Consider the following 6,136-nt stretch of genomic DNA (forward strand, 5'->3'; position numbering starts at 1 on the left):
TTTAAAATAGTTAAGGTAATATTTGGAGTAAGTAAAGATGCCTATGAATCAAAAGGTACCAAAGCATATAAAGAGAAACCTAGGTCTCTCACCTACTCCTCCAATTTCTTGTTCAAACATTCAGGAATATCCATGGAGAGTCAATGAATATGTATTTTTGTTTTTGGTTTTGGGGGTTTTTTAGTACTGAGAATTTTTTTATTGTTATTTTATGATAGTTTCACACATTTTAATATATACCTGATTCTTCATAATCTGAATTTATAGTAACATACGTTTTCGAAATACCAACGAAAACCTACAACTCTGCACCCCTCTTTCTACATCATATGATGTCTTGGAGATCTCTCTATGTGATGCCGATGTACAGCGTAATTTATTTGATCAGTCTTGACACAATCCTCTACTACTGGATATGTGGGATGTTTCCATCAAGAGCTTGATAAAAAGAACAAAATCTTCATGAGTGACTAGGTGACGTTCTAAAACTCTAGACCTTGATGACCGAAGTAGCAGAACTACTGGATTTACCCACAAACAGCTGCATCCATTCCCTCTTGCTAGACTCCTTCCAGTTTTTTTTTTTTTGGCCGAGTCATTCAGCATGTGGGATCTTCCCCCACCAGGTATTGAACCCGTGCCCCCTGCCCTGCTGCGTTGGGAATGCAGAGTCTTAACCACTGGACCGCCAGGGAAGTCCCCTTCCAGGGTTGTTTTTTTTTTTTTTTTTTGCGGTACGCGGGCCTCTCACTGTTGTGGCCTCTCCCATTGTGGAGCACAGGCTCCGGACGCGCAGGCTCAGCGGCCATGGCTCACGGGCCCAGCCGCTCCACGGCATGTGGGATCTTCCCGGACCGGGGCACGAACCCGTGTCCCCTGCATCGGCAGGCGGACTCTCAACCACTGCGCCACCAGGGAAGCCCCCCCTTCCAGTTTTTATTTGGTCCTTGCCTTCACTGGAGGACCCCATTTCTTGTCCTGTAACCTCCCCTAGCCTTTTTGCATTATCCTATCATAATGCTTTCTGGAAATAAAAAGAAGTAACTTCCACTCTAAAGATTTAAATCTTGAGCGCTAGCCAGCTGACTGATTAAACCTTCAGTTATGGTCTGGTAAAGTACAGAGATGTCACCCTCCCTTTGTGGACTGTTGGCATTGCGAGTACCTTAGAATCTGCATAACTCTACCTCCTTTGTCTTACAGAAGTGGAAATCGGGGAGCAGAGAAGTGACATGTGTTCCCCCAAATTATGTGGCCAAACAGTAGTGGACCCCAGGATCCTCACTCCCTTTTTTAAAAAAAAATAAATTTATTTATTTATTTATTTATGGCTGCGTTGGGTCTTTGTTGCCGCACGCAGGCTTTCTCTAGTTGCGGCAAGCGGGGGCTACTCTTTGTTGCGGTGCGTGGGCTTCTCACTGCGGGCTTCTCACTGCAGTGGCCTCTCTTGTTGTGGAGCACGGGCTCTAGGTGCACGAGCTTCAGTAGCTGTGGCGCAGGCTTAGTTGCTCCGCGGCATGTGGGATCTTCCCCGACCAGCGCTCGAACCTGTGTCGCCTGCATTGGCCGGTGGATTCTTAACCACTGTGCCACCAGGGAAGCCCTCACTCACTTTTTTGTTTTTTGTTTTGTTTGTTTGTTTGTTTTTTGGCCATGCCATGCAGCTTGTGGGATCTTAGTTCCCTGACCAGGGATTGAACCCGGCCCCGGCAGTGAGAGCGCAGAGCCCTAACCACTGGATCGCCAGGGATTTCCCCCAGATTGGTGTTCTTTCTGTTTCCTCCAACATCCTTACCCATCTTCAGTGATTCTGAAAGTGGTAGAAGCATTGCCCATTACTGGAGACTCAGGTTTGAGCAGGGAATAAGCAAAGGACAAATGTCTTAGGGATCTGGGAAACGGGAGGGCCGCCCCTGGGAAGCTGAGGGCCGGGCTTCACGGTTGGGTTTAGACACTGACTCACCTCCCGCCCTGCTGGGAGGTTTCGGGGATCCCAGTGTTTCAGCTGCTGCAGCTCCACACTTGGCCTCAGACCACACAGGCCTTGCTGGAGTCGTTGTGAAGGTTGATGAGGTAATCCTTGTAGAACTCTGTTAGCTCTGCGGACGAACACCACAACCGTGTCTAGAAATGATGGAGTGCCCGCCATTCGGCCCACACTTTTCTACCCCGACTTGGTTTATCAGATGTGGCTATACTTCTGCCAGTTTAACATCTTATTGTCATCGGTTAGCTTAGCATTCTTGTCTTTTTTTACCTACCCCACCCCTGCCAGTCATTCTTAACTTGGATTATTGAAAGGTGACTTATTCTAGTTCCTTGAGTTTCAAAATAACATAAGGTCTCGGGCTTCCCTGGTGGCGCAGTGGTTGAGAGTCCGCCTGCCGATGCAGGGGACACGGGTTCGTGCCCCGGTCCGGGAAGATCCCACGTGCCGTGGAGCGGCTGGGCCCGTGAGCCATGGTGCCTGATCCTGCGCGTGCTCCGCAACGTGAGAGGCCCGCGTACCACAAAAAATAATAATAATAATAACATAAGGTCTCCACCACTTCCTTAAGTCCTCTGTACCTTGGTTACTCCATTTGCCAAATGAGGAAAAGAGGGCTGTGGTGAAGGTTAAAAAAGTTAATGTATGTGGAACAGGGCCTGATACACAGAAAGTGCTAAATAAGCACTCCCTCCCTCCCCGCCTTTAGCTCCTGTCAGTGTAACTAATTGAAAATGGATGACAGTATGTGAATACATGCATTCAGTTAAAGATATAACGTGCATTCTTACTGTAGTGCTTAGTGTAGTGTATAGTGTTTCTCTGTTTCCGAGGGGACGCGATGAAGATTTCTGTGGGTGAGGTAACAAGGCTTTGAGCCTACGAAGATGTAATCATGACAACAGGGGGAGAGCTGGGCTGCCCAGGCCCCGAGATCTCTCAGTTTTCCCATTCAAAATTTGCTTTCTCAGCTGTCTTGTTCGACACTGCAGCCTCAGCACCCAGGTACTCAATCAATATTGGCTTATGAATGAATGAATAAATTTATGAGTCTATCCAAAGACAGAGCAATGGAGGATGGCCCCAAGGAAGGAAGTCTGGCTGACCCTGTGGATTTTCCAGGAGAAAGGAGATCAACTTTTCAAACAGAGAGGATGAGGAATAGACATGTAGGAATAGTGTAACTGTTGCCTGATGGCTAGATTCCAAGCCTGGAGATAAAAGATAGAGGGATGGCTGTGCAGTTGGACAAGTTGGCCCAAAGAATCATTGGGTTTTGTTTCTGTTTTTTAATGAAGTCAGATACCTCAAGAAGGCCATGGAGAGTGTTTCTTTTTGACAGCGGTACTCTGCAGAGATCTCCAGTTGTTAAAAGGGATCATTCGGAAGGTATCACAAAGAGCTCCTTATTGGAGTGTCTGTCTCCCTGAAAGTAAATCCTTATCCTTTGTACTCAGGGTGTTTCTCTGTTAATAATAGCCTCCTACTATGACCCCAAGTTTCACAGCCTCCTGAAAGTAAAAGCTGCTCTTTGTGTAGGCATTTTTTGTTTTCCATCCCTACACACACTCCTACCCAATTGGTGTCATAGTTATGCCATCGCTACTAAATGCATCACCACTGAATCAAAGGACAAGCAGAGCAACTGTCTGTGCTTCCTTCTCTTCCTCATCGTGTTTATTTAGGTTGAAATTGTTTTCCGTAAGAGTCAACAAGCATTGACCCAGCACCCTCTGTGAGCAAAGCACTGTGCTAGGTCACAAGCACAGCATAGAGTTGGTTGGGCGTGGTTTCTGGCCTCGAGAATCTTACGTTGGTCTGCAGATGGTCACGGTGACTGGTGAAATGCTTTGGCGTCTCTCTTCAACCTTTCCAGTATATAGGTTTCTCTTAATTGGACTTGTCACTTTAGGATTTCGTTGAAGGTGAACTTGAGTGCATTCGATTTAACAGAGTCTCTACAAAACCCCCCTGATCCCTCTATCCGGATGTTCCCTCTGCACTTTATGTGCACTTACGTCATTGTATTATATTTATTTATGTACATGTCAGCCTCCATAATCTGGGGAGGGAACAGGCACAGGGAAAGGAGCCCGGGGAGACAGAAGACCTGTGCTTGTTTTTGAAGCCAGCCCCAGGTATGAATCAGCCATGAAATCTTGCCCACACAACTTAATCCCTCAGATCCTCAGTCCTGTATCTAGAATTGGAAGATAGTAATAACGCCTATTTCACAGCATGGATGTGAGAATCAAGGTAGTTATCATATGAATGTGCTGTCAACTATTATTCATATGCTAGTTTTATTATCCCCTGAATGATCTAGCAAAAGGCCTTGCCCATGAGAAATACTTTATTAATATTCATTCACTCATTGAAAAATGACATCAACCACCCTGTGGTGTAGTATTCTTGTCACTCACGTTCTTTTTGTAGCCCATATTGTTAGTAGGTTTATCTGTAATGCCCTGCTAGGTTCCGGGAGAGTATTTGTAGGGATCAAAGGGCCCTGCTTGCCAGTGGAGCTGCCCTTTGAGATAGTAGGGTCCAAAGCCCCCTCCCCACCCCCCATATTTCATATGTCCTGCTTCTATCTTAAGGGCAGGGAGTACCAGAGAAGCCCTAGAAGTTAAAGCATGGGCTTTGGAGTAAGACAGTCCTGGGTTCAAATCTTGGGTCAGCCAGTTTACTAGTTGTGTGATATGGGGTAACTTTCAAATTTTTCTGAGCTTTCCTTTTTTTGTATGTGTGTGAAATGAAGATAACACAGGGTTGGACAATTAAAAGTCGATGATGTATTGAAAGGAGATAATGTGAGGAATTCTGAGTTAAATAAGCTCAACAAGAGTGAACTACAATGATATCCATCCCGAATCCTTGTACATTAATTGAGCAAGTACTATGGGTTGGGCCCTACATGGGTGCGGGAGATAGACGCTGTCATCAGTGGGAAGACAGACAAGTCCTAGATGATTGCATGTACAGTATGTGCAAGAGCTGGGACAGAACAAGAACACGGTGCTCTGGGAACAGGAGAGCACCTGCCTGGCAGCCCTGACCGGGAGGATCAAGAGCTGTCAGGGAAGGCTTCCAGGAGGAGGTGATTCCTGTGAGAGCCTTGCGGGCTGAGTAGGAGTGAGCCAAGGGGACAGAAGGAGTACGGCCGAGCCAGGACACTGACATCTGAGAAGATGCCCCTTCGGGAAAACGGAGCAGCTCTGACAAAATGCAGCCACGAGGGTTTGTGGATGCCAGGTCATGCGGTTGGCTCCGTGCAGGAACTGATGCTTTGTTTGGAGGCGCTGATGGATGTGCCCCCTCCCGAGAGAGGACATTTAAGTGGAGAGCATGGGGTAAAGTATCCTGAAGTCGTGAAATCAACACCGATGCGGAGCTTCCCAGATCCTCAATCCTGGTCAAGCCCCACGTGTGACTTAATCACCCCACGTAACCTCTATACCTTTGTGGTCAACCAGCGATCACACCCAACCCCTCGAGTTACTTCGAGGACTAGATGGAATTGTTTGGGCACAAGTTGGCAGCAAAGTGTGTGTCACCAAGTAAGCATTTTGCTAAACATCAGTTCTCTGTGCCTCAGCACTGCGTCGCGAAAACACGAAAGCCACGGCGAGGCCCGTCTCCCCCTCCCTCCCCGCCTCTCCAGCAGGGTCAGCGACCGCCTCACGCCGGGCCAGGACGCCAGGATGTGCACTCGGCTGACCAGCAGAGCGGCCGCCGCCACCGCGCATGCTCCGCGGGCCGCCTGGACCCCCGCGGGGCGGCGGGCGGGGCGGGCCGCGCGAGGACGCCTGCGCAGACCCGCGCCGCCGCTCGGTCCAGTGCGGCAGCTGGAAAACCGCAGCTGCGGCGGCGGAGGCGGCGGAGGCGGCGGAGGCGGCTACAGCGCGGGCGGCCGCAGGGGAAGCGCGGGGCAGGGCTGGCCGGGCGGGGCCCGAGCGCCGGGCTGACGGCGTCCGCAAGGCGGAGGGCGCGGGGCGGCAGCGCGGCGGCGGCGGCGGGGAGCGGGCGCCAGGAGGGACGGCCGCGCCGCAGGGACTTTGACGTTCTCCGCGGCGGCTCCGGCGGTGCCGGGTGGGGGCCGCTCGAGTCCCCCGGCCGCGTCTCCCGCGAGTCCCAGCGGCTCCGCGC

The sequence above is a fragment of the Lipotes vexillifer genome, unplaced genomic scaffold (assembly GCF_000442215.2).
Source record: "Lipotes vexillifer unplaced genomic scaffold, Lipotes_vexillifer_v1.1 scaffold1201, whole genome shotgun sequence".
NCBI classification, from domain to species: domain Eukaryota; kingdom Metazoa; phylum Chordata; class Mammalia; order Artiodactyla; family Lipotidae; genus Lipotes; species Lipotes vexillifer.